Consider the following 18,209-nt stretch of genomic DNA (forward strand, 5'->3'; position numbering starts at 1 on the left):
CTGCGTAGTCCAACGAAAAAAATTTCAGAACGTATTTTTTTAGGTTACGTTTATTCACAGCAGTCTCTAAACATACATCATGATAATAACAGGTATTCCTCAAAATATCTCAAAAAAAAAATTTAAAAATCGGAAAATAATTCATACGTGTTATAAAAGAAAAAAAAGTCATTTGCAACTGAAAAAAGACATAAACAAAGAAAAAATTTTGAAACACCTCCAGCGGGATTCGAACCCCCGACAGTGAGACAAAGTTTGGTTCGGTCATATCTTTTCAATGAATGCACGCATCAAGATACTGAACACATATTTGGAATTCTCATAAGACACACTATAAACCATGTAAATCCTAAAGAAAAATATTGAAAAACAAAAAAGTTGAAAATTGGGACGTTTTGAATTCACTTCCGCTTGTGACCGGAAGTGCCGACGACGAAAAATAAAAGTCGTTGCCCATAACAGAGTTCGATGTTCTATCACCTCAGTGAGTTTCACTTTCATATCTTAAACCATTCTCGAGAAAACTGCTGGACAAAATGCCTTTTAAAAAATACAAAAATCCCCAAAAATCACGAACGGAAGGGAATTTTGAAAAAATCAAAAACACGTCTCGAGATATTTTCATGATGCATCTTTCTTGAGAAAATCTTTGAAATCTGTCCACGCATAGCTGAGATATCGGCTGTACTATGAAAAAAGAATAATAATAACTAGTGCTAATTGTAACGGGGACCGTTACAGATGTTCCCCAAACGCTCCCCAACTCCCTTTTGGTACCATATTCCCTGTAAGCTTCATTAAATAAGAAAAACTCTATGCATTTGAAACTTTAACATCGTTTACCCAGAAGTGTATCAAGTTAATTCAAATTTTAGCACTTCACGCGTGCGCATGTGAATGCATGTGCGTAATGACCATATCATCTTGTCTACACAATCTATATTTTTTGATATACTATATATTAAAGTATTTAATCCAAAGGTATTTAAAAAATGCGCACAAGTGTATTTTTGATTATGCTCATTTCACGTGCACGCACGTGCATACATGAGCATGGTGACCATACTTACTTGTAGATGTCCATTACATTTATCTATGTTCTAAATCCCATCGTGTTTGGTTGAAAACCAAGGGAGTTATAGCTGTTTAAATTTTCAGCCAATCAGATTGCAGCGCACCTAGACGCTCGTGTATGCATGTGCATGGTGACCATACCTTCTTGTAGTAGTCCATTATATCTATCTATGTTCCAATTCCCATCCTGTTTGGTTGAAAACCAAGGGAGTTATAGCTATTTAAAGTTTCAGCCAATCAGATTTCAGCGCACGTGCTTGCACGTGTTTTCAAGATAATTGCTATATACCATATTGTAGGATATCTTAATGCATGGCTATGTTCAAAATTTCAAAGGATTTCGTCAAAAAACCAGAAAGATATTGAGACTTTAGTTTCAGCCAATCAGAGCGAAGCGCACGTGCATGCGCGTGAGATCTTGCTATTTTGACCAAGTCATATTGTCTATGCTACTAATATATCCTTATATTATAAGTTTCAAAGCATTTCATCAAAAATTTAAAAAGTTACGCCTATATCAATCAAATCGGTCATTTCACGTGTTGCACGTGCACGCTCTTGCAAGCACGTTCGCGCAAAATGACCTTTGTTCCGCAAATTTACATACCATGCCTACTGACCCTAAAAAGGTTTTACCTAAGTCGGATGTGTAGTTTACAAGATCACTCCCGGACAAAAAAGTACCCAGGAAGAAGAAGAAGAAGAAAAATAATAATAATAAGAAACAGAGTAAAAACAATATGTTCCCCAACTTCGTTTGGGGAACATAATAATAAAAAACAGAAGGAAAACAATAAGGTCTTCCGAAGGAAGTCGGAAGACCTTAATAATAATAATAATAATAATAATAAGAAACAGAGTAAAAACAATATGTTCCCCAACTTCGTTTGGGGAACATAATTAATACATGTATGCGATATTGATCCTGGTGCAAATTTTGATGTAAATAACACTTACAGTCGTGCGATGCAAAATGGTACATTTTTAAAAATTCATTGTGATATAAATGAGAAAAAATAACCACTTACTTAATAGATTTAAGGTTGTCAGGATAAATTCCCGCATAAAATATTAAGCATTCTTCAATTCCTCTGCTTGCAATCTGTGTCTGTTGTTGAGGAGAGTGATTTCATACCGGGAGATAACATGAACAAGAGTTCATCAATCTTTACATGATAAAATTTTATCATGCTTATTATACATTCTTGGATATACAAAAAAGTAAATAATACATCTCAATACTATGATCAAGTCTTTAAAATGTTGATAAACTCTCAGGTCCCTTTTGTGGGAAGGAATTTCAGTTTTGGGGACAAATCTTAGTTGAGCAAAAAAAAAATGGAAAAGAAAAAATCTGACTTTTAAATGATATTTATTTAAGGGAAACATTAAAGCAAAGGTAGTTTCTAACGTTCAAATAGCACATACAAGTATTATATTGATTGGGGAGGGGGGTCCACAACGTACAGTGTACCCATTTACAGTTGAAAATGTCCACTAAAAGTTGCCCCAAAACAACCAGCCCCTCCTACACAAAATAGTATTTTTCTACTGCTCTGACAATTTTCTTCTCTTTTTTTATGTGCTTGTCTCCAAGTTTTTTTCCCCAGATTACGTGTCTGAATGTCATACATGTACATACCCCTCCCCCCTCTTTTATAACGAAACGTGCCTGTGTATTTGCTAACACCCCCCCCCCCCCTTTGCTCTCCGGTTCTTAAGGGCCTGAGTCTACAATGTTTATGAAGATAAAAGGAGCAACTTTTCAACAAGAGAACAATTTTATTTAGGTTTAACGATAACGACATGCTGTAAACATCTTGATGCATGGTCTCATGTTATACGTGTTATCTTTTAAATTTCTCTTTATAGCTGCAAAAATACATCATAGATATCCACCTTCTGTAAACTATTATTGACGTACAAGCTACAAATAATAAAATATACAACATATAAGCAATATTTACCCCAAAGTCTGCGAAGAAAACACTGCAGCTAATGCGACCGGAAGTCTTTCTATGCCTCCCGGTGAGGGCGCTGCGAAAACATGAAGATAATTTGGCGGGAAAAAGAGTCAGCGGTCCCGTATTATATGTCTCTGGTATTATGCCAGTGATCCAAGTACATATATTTATGATGAAGAAAAATGAATCAATCAAATGGTTAATTTCATGCTCCCTGGGAAGGGGGGGGGGGGGGGGGTTGTTTCATAGTCTGAAAATAAATTAATGCTTTGAAATCTCCTCTTTGGTTTTAATGAACTATTTACGATGAAATAACATTTTTGATAAAATTTCCAAAATTTTGAAGTATGTGGCCCCAGGGTCAGTGGTTCCTTTGGGGTTGGGTGCACAAATGCTTATAAAGTGGAAGTGCGTTTTCTCTTTCTTATTCTGATCTACCTCTGGGTATTAAGTAACTGGAGCAAGTATGCTAAGTGTATAAATATGATAGGCAATGGTGCCTCATTCAAAATTGTAAATTCCATGGCCTCTGGTTTAAAACACGAACCAAATTCAATTGTTCGAACGTTGTTACATGATACTCAGGTGACGTATAAGGCCCGTGGGCGTCTTGTTTAATGATCTTGACATGTTAAATGTTTTTATAGAACAATTCATTTACAGCAAATGGTAACTTCTCATACCCACTGTGGGACGTGGAAACCAGTCCTTCGGGTGAGACTGTATAAACTGGGGTCCCGTATCGCAGTAGGTGCTGGCACGAAAAAGATACCTCATTGCACAATGGCGCTAAGTGCCGAGCATGGGACAAATTTGTAGCTCTTCAGCAGCAAGTAGTGGCGTCACCATATGAGTGAGAAATTCTCAAGAGGGACGTTAAACATACAATATATTAATCAATCAATTATTCACTTTTGTGCTTTAGAATTATAAAAATTTTAACAAGAGGCCCACGGGCCTTATAGGTTACCTGAGTATCAATTTACAACTTTCGAACAATTGAATTTGGTTCGTGTTTAAACCAAAAGCCATGAAATTTACAATTTTGAAAGAGGAACCATTATTTATAATAACTATACACTTAGAATGCTTACTTAATATCCAGAGATAGATCAGAGTAACGAAGAGAAAATGCATTTCCACTTTGTAACCAATAGTTGTGTACCCCAACCCACAGGAACCACTGACCCTGGGGTCACATATTTCAAAGTCTTGGAAATTATATCATAGGTTTTGAATTTTAAATCATAGATGATTTTAAATTTGTTTTCATCATAAATTGTTGATTAAAACAAAACCAAAGAGCAGATTTTAAAGCATTACTTTATTTTCAGACTTTCATGTACCCCCCCCCCCCCATGGGTACCTCTAACCAAGCGGCCCTGAAATGAACCATTTTGAAAAAGGCACCTCTTTTATCATAAATATGTTACCTAGATAATTGGTATATTACCAAGAAGCAAAGGAAAAGAATTTTCAAACAATTAATGCATTTTCACAATATAATCATTAGAGCCCCTAGCTAACACCAGAACCTCTGACCCAGGGACCATGAAATTCACAAATTGAGAAAAAGCATCCTTCCTGATCATAAATATGTACATAGCTCATTGGTTTAATACCCAGGAGCAGAGGAGAAGATATTTAAAGAATTTATGCATTTTCACAATATAATCAATAGAGCCCCACCCTAACACCAGAACCTCTAACCCTGGGGCCATGAAATTTATGATTTTGGAAGAGACCTTATTCAACATAATCATGCATTTTGTTAGTTCATTTAATACCCAGGAGCAGAGATTAAAATTTTTAAAGAATTGATGAATTTTGACTATATAATCAATAAAGTCCCGCCCTTACACCAGAGCCCCTGATCCAGGGGCCATAAAATTCACAACTTGGGAAGAGGCATTCTCGCTTATTATAACTATGTACTTAGTTTGTTTCTTTAACACCCGGGAGCAGAGAAAAGATTGTCAAAGAATTAATGCATTTTCACTATATAACCAATAGAGCCCCGCCCTAACACCAGAACCCTTGAACCAGGGGTCATAAAATTGACAATTTTGGAAGAGGCATTCTTGCTCGTTATAATAATGTACTTACATGTAGTTTGTTTATTACCCAGGAGCAGAGCCTGGGGGGCGTGTTACATAGTCTGCAATAAATTAATGCTTTGAAATCTGTCTGCTCTACGGTATTAATCATCCATTTTTGATGAAATAAAATTTTTGATAAAATTTTGAAATTTGTGGCCCCAGGGTAAGTGGTTCCTGTAGGATGTGGTGCACAGCTGGTTATACAATGGAAATTCATTTTCTCTTTGTTACTCAGATCTACCTCTGGGTATTAAGTAACTAGAGTCAGCATGCTAAGTGTAAAATTATGATAAGCAAAGATATCTCTTTCAAAATTGTGAATTTCATGGCCTCTGGTTTAAAACATGAACGAAATTCAATTGTTGGCAAGTTGTTAACTGATACTCCGGTGACCTATAAGGTCCGTGGCTCCTTGTTCATTTCATAATACTAAATATATTTTAATTTAAAAACAATCACAATTTTACAATCAAAACAATCTTGCATCGTAATGTAATTATCAGAATAACAATCACCAAGTGCAAAAAGAACAATAGGAATCGAATTTCATTTTAATTTAATAGTGTCATGTGTTAGGGGATATAAAAAGGTATGGTAATCAATATTTTAAGGATAGGACTACCTCTGCACTATTGGGTAAGTCAGTTGTTTAACTGTTTTTTTTCGCAAATGACAAATTAAAATAAATCGTTATAAATATTTGCTTAAAAAAATCAAAATTTAGTGTTACAATTACATATATAATATAATCAGTGTAAGGTAATCATATCCCTGTAATATTAAAGTGCACCTGTGGGCTGGGGTGCACAACTGGTTATACAATGGAAGTGCATTTTCTCTTTGTTACTCTGATATGATTACTAGGATACATAATACTGTGCATCGGTTTTTGATTTTGATGAACGATTTTGGTTTCTAAAACCAGAAATTTCTTATAAAATTTTTAAAGCTTGTCGGATGGGACTTTAAATTGTATCCCGTGTCAAGGATAACAAAAATCGATATACAGAATTATGTATCTTAGTGTAGGCCAATTATTTGACTAACATGATTAACGTCCAATTAAAACTTGGAGGCGTAGCATTTTGATTGCATACATGTATTGTTTGACGTCCCTATCGAGAATTTTTCACCGACATGGAGACGTCGCCACTTGACGGTGGAGAGTTTCAAATTTTGTCCCACACTCGGCACTCGGGGCCATTAAGCAGGGTGGGATCTTTTTGGTTCCAGCACCTTCTGCGACACGAGACCTCGGTTTATACGGTCTCATCCGAAAGACCGGTCTCCACGTCCAACAGTTGGATTCGAACTCGAGACTCGAGAGCAGACGCTCTGACCACTGCGTCACGCTGTAGGCTACTAATAGCATTTGGAAAGTATTTCACAGAATTTCCTACTTTTAGTAATCACGGCAACACCTTTCATCGAAATTAAAAGCCGATTCACAGAATTATGTAAAACTAAACAGAAAACATGCTAACTAGTAGGTTTAACGTAATGGGATGCAAATGTCTATCCTAGCATTAATTAGTTTTACTTTAAACAAATCTCACGGGGGATGACCTTTCGGATGAGTAGGTTTAAACCAAAATACCATGCTGCTACATGTATATACCTAAATAAGTATATATCTAAAATGTGAGCCCTCTCCCAGCATGTGGTGCGCCAAATTATGAGGTTAAAATTCTCGAAAGGGACGTGTAACAAACAAAAGCAATGTAATATGTAGTTATATTAAACATCGGGATTTAGTACGTAATATTCTCTATATATTTAGTCATTTTCACACTCTTCAAAATAGTTTGAAGCATCTCTTCTAAATATATTTTGTGTAAAAATATTAATTTTTCCGTTTAGTAGATTACATACAGGACTAGATATGAGAATTCATGTTATTATTACCGTGATTGAACTCCTTGTTTTGAACTATGTTGCATATGGAGCGACAGCAAAAGGTATTAATTGCAAGTATTTCAATTATTTAGAATTTTTACACGAAATTCTTATAACTTTGGAATTTTTCTGAGTACACTGTTAATGACAATTGCTGTACAAGCTTGAAGCTGAACACGATTCGTAAAAGGAATGCGTCCGCCATTTTTGTTCAGAGAATCTCTGCAGAATACCTGCAGACCCCTATATACAGGGCAGGACTTATCCTCTTTTCAGTGTAATCAGTCGATATCGGTGTATACGGACGTATGCTATACAGCACTCGGTAGCGACAAAAAAACGTAATACTTCGTCTAATCTAATGCAGGAAAGTAAGATATATGCACAAAAGAAACTTACAATTATACTTATTCAGGTCAGTACAGTATACAAACAAACACAGATACACGTAACTTCAATCAAATGTAAACAAAAGCACGAACATTCCACACCGATTCCGATGGCAATAAAGTAGTCAGGTGTGACGAATCTGAATAGTATACCCTGGTGTTGATGTATCGTAGATAATGCTATCGAAAATGGCGTACATGTACACCTGTTTACGAGTCGTGTTCAGCTTTAAGTATCGATCATATTTTGGTAAATCATGTCTATTTTACAATTAAAATGTGTTTAGCATCATGCACACTTCATATCATGATAGATTGGTTACTTTCACATGTTTCAGGAGACTGGGAACTTGTTTTCCATGCTTTGAGTGGGAAAGGGGAAAATGTCATAAAGACGTGGCAAGCAAAGTTTCAGAAAGAATGTGATATCTTAAACTTAAACAACTGCCCTTGTTCCGTTAAAGATGGTTGCCTGCCCGTTGTCTTATAGATGGGAAACAGCTAAAGATCAATGTCCTAAAATCCTAAGAAGTATCAAAATTGACTTCTGGGAATGTCTCAATATTCAAAAGGTGAAGAATTTTTATTGATTTATCTTAAACGTCATGTTTCTTCTTACCACGATAGTGAGATCCTTTTTTTTTTTTTTTTTTTTTTTTTTTCTTTTTTTTTTTTTTTTTTTTTACAATTTTTTACAAGTAAAAGTGAATGAACTGGTATATACATGTATAATAATTGAAGTTTAGATTGATTAATTGATTGTATATTGTTTAACGTCCCTTTCGAGAATTTTTCACTCATATGGAGACGTCACCGTATGCAGGTGAAGAGCTTAAGATTTTGACCTTTACTCGTCACTCAGGGCCATAGAGCAGTGAGGGATCTTTATCCTGCCAACGCCTGCCGCTGACAAGGGGCTTCGGTTTTTAAGGTCTCATACGAAGGACCCGCACTTCAAAGTGCCGAGCGCATGGCGAAGGAACAGTTAACGTTGCTACCCATTTTTTTTTTATCAACTAAGGTCAGTCGCGGCCGAGATTCGAACTCCCGATCACGGAGCGAGCGCTCTGCCGACTGAGCTACCATGAACGGTAAGGTAAGGTAAGATTGAAGTAGTAATGATATTAATATATTCTCATCTTAAAAACATGTAACGATGAATGCACTGTTCATAGGATTATGTCGTCAAACAATATATTCGGATCCTTAATGTCCACGGCTTAATTTTAATGAGAAATTACCTGTTACTTCCAAGGTAAAAGTTGAACTATTTTCTAAAGACAAGACTGTGGCATTTGTCGAATTTGATGGGAAAGACTCCACTTACATGAACTGGTTCCATAATAATAGAGTACTAAAAAGCAGCTGGCCTGATATGCGGAAAGGAGGACAATTTAATATTTTTTCACTCAACAAGTAAGTGGATCATAAAGTAAAAAGCAGAAATATGTATGTACACATGTATAGATATTGTGGTGGAAATTATATCGGCAAGACAGGAGACACCCTGAGACATAGAATGACCGTACACCGACAACAAATTAGAGAACCAAAATACCAGTGTACCGCCGTAAACGAACATATTAGAAGCCGTGCCAAGAATAAAACCCCCACGTTACTGTTTTTCATTTCTACAAATTCCGAAGGGAAACTACAGAAAAAGAACGTGAAATTTAAGAAAAACATTTTATAAACAGAAATAAACTTGTTTTAAATGCAACATTATACATATATTACATGGCTTCGAGGGCAGCATACCAGAATAGTTGTCCCAAGGTGACAGGAAAGCCCTGGAGTGTTATGTCGCCCGATGCCGAAGGCAGAGGGCGACATAACACTCCATGGCTTTCCTGTCACCGAGAAGCAAATATTCTGGTATTGCTGCCCAAGAATAAGACATGTAATATAGGGTATATAACATTTTTAAACATTGACCCCTAATTGATAATCGAACATATTTATTGATCACTATGTTCACATGTACGTTGAGTATAATTCCGAAATATCCCGTCCTGTTTCAAGGCAGAATTTTTCAGTATACTGACATTTGTGTTGATAACCTTTGTTGCATTAAAGGATTTTTTCTCCTCAATTAAATTATCTAATTCCTCTGAATATTCAAATAAACAAATCGTAGACGTTGTCCCGACTTTTTAATTTAAGCGGAGCTGTTTACGTTTGCTTAGCAACAGCCTCTGTGAATTTCGAACCCGACGTATTTAATATGCAGAATGATTGCACGCGAGGGAACATAACTGTGTTTGGGAGGGCAATATAACAGTTTCCGGTGGAATATAACTATATCCGATGTGATTAAGGACATTGGCAACGTTTCTGATATTCGTATAGAATTTTTCAAGATTTTTTTTAACGGATTTAATGGAACCAAACATGTTAATTCAGGTCCTTTTTACCCATCAAGCCAGCTTTCCTTTATTTAGATTTTGTCAAATCAATGTTTTTACAATTTTCAATGCATTTCCTAGGTAAAGGTTGATAAAATGGGCCTATATTATTTTTAACCATACGTTTTCTCCAAAACCCATTTATTTCATAAGGTGTGTACAAAAAATACATTGTTGAAACTTTATTTCCGTTGACTTGCATATACTTTGGCTGAAAATGCAAATATTGAAATAAAACACAGAAATACAAGCACTGTTCTTTAATTTTGAGTTACTTTCCTTAACATCTAATTATTATTCATAATGATCAAGAGACCGGTTCCATAATTTACTTTATTGGAAACGAACTCTCATAAAACATTTTTGCAAGGATTTATTAGTAAGTTTAAATGGTGCCTCCTTCACATAACGTATAGAATTGTTCTCGTCCGGTCTACGTAGCTATCATCACTTTCAGCATAATTATTTCACATCTTTGCACTTCCAAGCATTCGTGTACCTATTCCAAATGACGACCTGTTGACTCACTGCCCCTAAGCACAATGTAAACAAGATGTGTTTGTGAAACACTGATGCCCCCGTATGGCAACATAGTGAAGGTTAAGCTTTCTCTAATGCTGATCAATTATGTTGGTATCTTAAGTAAGGCCTTTTCAGAAGAAATACATATGTGAAATAAAAAAACCCTAGCACCACCTGTTCAAGGGTTATGACCAAGGTAAATATTTTTAAATGAAGGACAAACTCTGGGTCAAGGTCAAAGGGTCACCGTTGTTGGTTTCTAATGAAAGGCCTTGTCTCAAAGATTACATATGGTAAGTATAAAAGCGCTGGCCCTTACTGTTTAATAGATATTGCCAAGGTGAAAATTTGTAAAAAGACGGTCAATCTCCAAGGTCAAGGTCAAAATTCTTGGTTTTAAATGAAAGGTCTTGCCAAAAAGAAGTGATATTTTAAAAATGGAATTCCTAGTAACTACCGTTTAAAAATCATGACCAAAGTAAAAATTTGCAATTTTTGTGTAAAAGTGGGTCTAACTCCGAGGTCAAGGTCAAAATGTCAAGGTTTTTGGTATCAAATGAGAGGTCTTGTCACAGGAATTGAATATGTGAAGTATGAAAGCCCTAATACTAACCCTTCAAAAATTATGGTTAGGGTTGTATTTTTAAAGTAAGTCAAACTTCAAGGTCATGGTCAAAGGGTCAAGGTTCTTGGTATCAAATTAAGCGTCTTCTCACAGGAATTACATATGTGAAGTATGAATGCCCTAGAACTTTTAGTTTAAAAGTTATAGCCAAGGATAAAGTTTTTTTGTAAGTACAGAAATCTCCAAGGTCAAAAGGTCAAGGTTGTTGAAATGCAATGAAAGGTCTTTTCACAAACAATATAAATGTCAAGTATAAATGTCCTGGTATCTACTGTTCAAAAGATATGGCCAAAGTAAAAGGTCAAAATTTTTGTGTAAAAGTGGGTCAAACTCCAAGGTCAAGGTCAAAAGGTCAAATTTGGTGGTACCCACAGAAAGGTCTTGTCACAAGGAATACACATGTGAAATATGAATACCATAGCTCCACTAGATTAAAAGTTATGGGCAAGGTTAAAGTTTTTGCAGACAAAAAGAGAGACAGATGGACACGACAAAAACTACATACCCCCGAAACTTCGTTTACGGGGGCATAACAAACCCATCGCTGCTTTTCTTTTATTACTGTAGAGTTGAATATATCCGATAAAAAAAAACACACGTGCTTTTGTTTACCTCTCAGTCTGTAACAAATGCTTTATTTGTTTTCAGCGCACAGAGAATTCCACACGGGAGGTCACTCTCAATGACTTTTTTCAGAAGTGTAAAAAATTATCTATAACCTTTTTTTCTCCGGAAACCGTGTTGCCAATGACCTTAAGCAGTTTTTCAGGGCATATGGATAAAAATATGATATTTGTGATATAATGAAAAAACTTCTTCAAAAAATGTTATATAATTATATTCGTTTAAGAAATATACTTTTACCCGCATTATATAACTGTATTTTTTGTATAAAAATCTTATCTCCCGTACTAACTTGCTTACGTATTATCATTGACGTCAAAATGAACTTTGCTAAAGCGCGACTAAGGTTGAATTTATTTCGGTGTTGTGATTTTTTCAGAGACCAGAAGAGCTTATGGGACAGTAATGCGTCCGTTCGTCTGTCTGTAAACAATGTATAAAAATGCTAGGGTCAGGGGTTCATATGTGGTAGGGGGACTACTGATTATTGCTGAATATTACTGATTAGTTGAATGCATTTTTTGTTTCCCTACCCTGCCTATGGGTATTAAGTAACCAAACTAAGCAATTGCTAAGTGTATGGTTATGATGAACAATATTGTGAATGCCATATTATCTATCTTAAAACATGAAAATCACTGGAAAGTTGTTGCATGATGCTTAGGTGACCAATAAGGCCCATGGTCCATATATTACTTAAATAACTTATATGTGACTGCGACTGTTTATATGAATTACTTCCTCCTGTCCATAACGTTTTCTAAAAAGTTCAACATTTGGACGTCAAAATTGATAGGGGTCCTCGCTATATTAAAGAGAGTTTGTTATTGAATTTATAGGAGAAAGGTGATAGGAAATGAAATTAAAATTTATAATTTAAAATATTTAATGAAATGTTCTCTGTAGGTCATAAGGATATACAGTAAAATTTGTCTAATCCGGACTCTGAGTACTCCGGATTTTTGTCCATTCCGTCTATAAATTTTAGTCCCATGCACTTCTTTAACAAATTCATTAGAAAAAATTCTGTGTAATCCGGATACTGTCTATTCTGTATTCCGAACGGCCACACCGGTCCCAACTGCTCATAATTAATGGTAATTATTTCCCCTAATCCGGCCACACCTGAGTTACTTCTAAGCAATTAACACCTTTCGTGGTGGATGTGCTAATCTGTGTTTACATTAGCCTAGTGCCATAAGACGAACTCATTGAAATGCGGCGGTGATACAGCCCGCTTGAAAAAAAATGTTATAATATTAAAGTACAATTTAAAAGAAAAATTACCCTTTTTTAATTCATTTTACCACATTACAACATAAATACAAAAAATATAATATGTACGCGATTTACAAATCAAAATATAAATCGGGATCGAAAATCGAACGCATTTCAAAATGGCGCCATAACAGTGTGGGGAAGACGAAATTTTTTACATAAAAATTAAAAGTTCAATCCAATAATTATCACTTCGTAAATAATTGTGCATTACTGGTTATACATTGAATGTGCTCTTTGACAAGCGAAACCCGGTCCGCTTGATATATAGTAGGCCTATAAAACGCTTGTCTGTAGATTTTGATTTAGGTAACATTTCACCAGACTTTCAAACCTCGTGAACAAACAAGAAAATACAGTAAGTCATGCGAGACTATTTTATAATTTCTAGACTCCAAAATATTGATTGATTTCATAATTTAATTATACTTTATATTATGTATATGATGTACTTGTAAATAAACAACGAAATTTCAAAATTAATATTTTCCTGCATTTTTCCTGCACTCCGGATTCTGTCTAAACCGGTCAAATTTTATGGAACGGGCGGTAGCCGGTTTGGACAAATTATACTGTATGTTTTAAATTTTCATTGAAAAAGCTGAAAGGTTTTAATAGGGTGATATACAGACATAAATGCATCTTAATCTTTGACCTAAAAATCTAAAGAAATCTTTTCTGGACCATAGGAAGCTATGCTAAAAAATTGCAAAATTCGGGCCTTTCGAGATTTCATTCGGAATCGAAAGTGTTACAATCAAACAGAATTTATCAAATTTTTACTTTAACCTTTGTTCTATTGACCTCAAAATCGACAATAAGTTTATCACTTGAGCTGAAGCTCAAGTGAACATTTTCAATCACATTTTGTCCGTAAACCGTCCCTCTATAAGCTTTTCACATTTTCCAATTTCAAACCTGACACAAAACATCCGTAGTTGTTCAAATGAAAGGACACGGCTTCTTCCAAATGAGATAAGTTAAAAAATAGTGGCATCTTTAAAACCAGAAGTCTCTGTCGAGATTGAAGCTCAACTGGTTTGTACTTGAAGCAAAGGAAGAGAAAAGTACTTATAAGCAGATGGGAATTGAAACTTTAAAACAGCAATAAATTACATTATATCATATTATAATCAGACTAAAACTGTATTTGGAGTAGCATTTTAATAGTATTTAACTGAAATTTCTATTTCTAGTAACCACGGCAACACCGTCCATTGAAGTCAAAAACCGATAAACATTATTTATCTTTGTGTAGTCTACTTGTGTGCCAAGTTATATTGAAATCAGACCAAAACTGTAGGAGGAGTAGCATTTTGAAAGAATTTCTCAGAATTTTCTATTTTTAGTAACCATGGCAACACTGCTCATCGAAATCAAAAACTGATACACAGAATTATGTATCTTAGTGTAGTCTACTTGTGTGCCAAGTTATACTGAAATCAGACCAAAACTGTAGGAGGAGTAGCATTTTGAAAGAATTTCACAGAAATATCTATTTTTAGTAACCAAGGCAACACCGCTCATCGAAATCAAAAACCGATAAACAGAATTATGTATCTTAGTGTAGTCTACTTGTGTGCCAAGTTAGATTGAAATCAGACCAAAACTGTAGGAGGTGTAGCATTTTGAAAAAAAATTTTACAAACAGACAGACAGACGGACGGACGACGGACGCATTACTATCGCATAAGCTCTTCTGGTCTCTGACCAGTAGAGCTAAAAAAAAATTTCTCAACCACTGGGCCAGGAATAATGAAACTTGTATCATTTGGAAACATCCTCAGGTAGTGTAGATTCAACTTTGTTCAAATCATGACCCCCAAGGGTCCTGAAACCAAAGTGTTCGAAATAAGTAAAATATTGACATAAACCTTTGAAGCCAAAGTCAATTAAAGTCAATACTTGTCTTCTGTGCGCGTTGGGGATTTAAGGTCTACAATTCCATTGCATGTTCTATTGCTCGATAATGAGTGTTACAAAATACAGACAAACAGACGGAGAGACAATGTTAGACATACCAAAAATTAATGTTCCCCACTTTCATTAAAAGCGGGGAACGATAAAAGCTTGTGTTATATTTTTTCCGGAATTGTTATGCCTTAATTACATAATTGATCTTTGTTCTACAATTTATGCCGAATTACATTGCGTAATAATTTAATAAAATAGTTTGAATTCAGCCATCTTGTATTACACACACTACTATTCAACAGCTTGTATATTTATCTGCATTTAAAATTGAATGGAAAAAAAATTGTTCACAGGGAAGCTCGCTATGGAAGACATTTCTTTATTAACAAGTCATATCCTCGTAATGGGTGTCCAGGAGATTAGGGATGGTTTGTTGTCATGGACGCCCCGGGATCCAAACCATGCCGCTGGGAAAAACAGAATTCCTACCCTCAATTTCTATACAGTAAAGATGAAAAAGTGACAAAATGGCAAAATATGAGTAAGTATGGACATTCAGGAATTCCAAAAATATCAGGATTCATTATATAAGACGAAGTTATTTAAACCCACAGTGTTTGAATTTTAACTCTGAAAAAAATACTTTTGTACAGGGTATGGACGAGCTGAAGTTTTAAACATCTATATAAAGAGAGCTTGAAGACTCGAAGACCTATGCTGCTGATTAGGCAATATTGTTAATCATAAAAAATGAAAATATAATATTGTTCTTACTTAACAATTACAAATGTCAAGCAAATTTGAATAATTGTGTTGCCCCGCTTTCTGTGTCTTTGTTGGTAAGATGTCATTATTTTCTGCATATTGAACGCCTTATTAAAGCAGACTTTTACTAGAATTAGGTCAAACATGAAGGTAAAGGGGTCAGAAATCACAGCATGATTGGATATATCTTTGTCAAAGGAATTAATGGAGTAAGCTTACCAAATACATGAAATATGAAGTCTCTATCTTTAACGGATCAAAAGTTGAAGAAGTGGCGAAGGTTCGGAAAAGCTACTTTTAGCATATTGGTCACAATCAAGGTCATTGACCTTTGTGTCATTTAAATGACCTTAATCAGTGAAGTTAGTATACCAAATATAAAGTCTTTATCTTTCATCGTTCAAAGGTTATGGAGAAGGTTAAACTTGACAACACACAGACAGAACACAAAACATTATTCGCCCCCGAGCTATCGTTACGGGGGCATTATTAGGGACTTATCCTATCGATGGAAGAAAAACAGTTTCCATCCGTAGGTTCAAATATAAAATTTGACATCCTGATTTGGTATATGCCACATGTGATTTTTTGTAGAAAATGCTTCATAGTGCCTTGGATAGTCTTTACAGTGGCGTAGCATCGTTTTTGAAAGTGGGGGGGGGGGGCAGCCGGAGAAATTTTTTTTTTACTTACCTGAAAAAAGTTGACAAGCAAACAAAAAAAAAAAACTAGGAGACTTATTGTTCACAGAACAATAAGAGGTCTTTCCACCTTTTTAAATTTCTTATAGTTTTATATTTTACTCTCTAAATTTAATTTTAATGGAAATGGCTTAAAAAATGAAAATTTAAAAAAAAAAAAAATTTGAAATGACCTTGACCTTTGACCTTGAAAATTTTTTTGAGGTTGCAAAGGTCAAGGGTCACATTGCAATTAACCCCATGCTTCTACCGTTTATAGTTTTCAAGATATAAGGTTTAATAGTAAGTATAAAGAAGTTAAAGGGCAATAACTCATATAAGGGGTCATCTGATTCATTTGCACTTATACAGTGAAGTAAGGCCTAAAGACCCTTAACATTAGTGAAGGTTTGGTGTCTCTAGGGTCTACAGTTTTGGAGGAGTAGCGATAACAAGGTTTTTCGCACAAGGGGCAATAACTTTTAAAAGGTTTAATCTTAGGGGACAAGAATGAAATCTTGGAAAAATTTTAAGAGTACATAATAATGATGCATAGACATTAAATATATGTTGAAAGACTAAAGAGATACAAAAAGAGCTAATTTTCTCATTTTTGGAATGACCTTGACCTTTGACCTTTGCATGAATTTTAAGGTCAATGGTCAATGAATCTTATGCAGTTAGTCCCATGTCTCTACGACTTCTTGTTTTGAAAAATCTTAATTATTTGTAAAATTCAAAAAGTTTCCGCGGCAATAACTCATTCAAGGATCTATACAATACTTTCGCAATGAATAGATAAAAGTACCCCTAATTCATGAACACTAGTGAAGGTTTCCTCTATGGTTTCAACTTCGAGATCGCGATAACAAGCATTTCTTGCGAAAGGGGCAATAACTTCGAAAGGGGTCAAGGTTCATTTACGCAGGGTGAACTGCAATTATCTTTTAGGGAGTACATTCTTATGGACTATAAATCTTTTCGATAAATCTTCAAACAAAAAAACATGCGGCGGAAAAATAACTAGGAGACTTATTGTTCACTGAACAATAAGAGGTCTTTCCACCTTTTGAATTTCAATTTCATTTAATATTTATTTAAAATTAAATTTCATTAAAAAGAAACCAGGAATGGCTTAAAAGAAGAAAAAAAAATGAAAATGAAAAAATTTTTTTAGGTGATCTTGACCTTTGACCTTCAAGTCATATTCAAGGTCAAAGGTCAAGAGTCACATTGTAATTATCCCCATGTCTCTATGACTTATAGTTTTAAAGTTATAAGGTTTAATATTAAGCACAAAAACATTTAAGGGCAGTAACTCATTCAAGGAGTCACCAGATCCTTTTGCACTTGAACGTAAAAGTTTTGCTTAAATTCCCATAAGACATTAGAGAAGGTTTCGTGTCTTTGCGGTTTACGGTTTTGGAGCAATAGCAATAAAAATGTTTTTCGTACAAGGGACAATAATTTTTAATAGGGTCAATCTTAATGGACGAGAATAAAATCTAATACACAGTTTTAAAAGTACATATTAATGATGCATAGACATTATGCATATGTTGAAAGACAAAAGAGATAAAAAAAAGAGCTAAATTTCTCAGTTTTTGGAATGACCTTGACCTTTGCATGAATTTTAAGCTCAAAGGTCAATGAATCTTATGCAGTTGGGCTCATGTCTCTATACCTTCTCGTTTTGAAAATTTTTAATTATTTCTAAAATTCAGAGACTTTCAAGGGCAATAACTCATTGAAGGAGTCACCAAATACTTTCACGATGAATAAATTCCAGAACCCTCTCAATTAGTCGAAGACTTTAGTGAAGGTTTTATATTTGTACGGTTTATGGTTTCGAAGTAGTAGGATAACAAGATTTTTCCGCACAAAGGGCGATAATTTTAATGGGTCAATGTTACCGAATAGAATTGAATCTTTTAAAATGTTTAAAGTCATATTTAAAACTGACAGTTTTTTATG

General features: G+C 34.8%; 1 pseudogene; it reads left to right on the forward strand.

Annotated features, from left to right (window-relative positions):
- Positions 1-7,611: 7,611 nt before the first annotated feature.
- Positions 7,612-15,531, forward strand: LOC134281268 (uncharacterized; annotated as a pseudogene).
- Positions 15,532-18,209: the final 2,678 nt, after the last annotated feature.

The sequence above is a fragment of the Saccostrea cucullata genome, unplaced genomic scaffold, assembly GCF_032062105.1.
Source record: "Saccostrea cucullata isolate Sc308-1 unplaced genomic scaffold, CSIRO_AGI_Scuc_v1 ctg5525, whole genome shotgun sequence".
Classification (NCBI taxonomy): domain Eukaryota; kingdom Metazoa; phylum Mollusca; class Bivalvia; order Ostreida; family Ostreidae; genus Saccostrea; species Saccostrea cuccullata.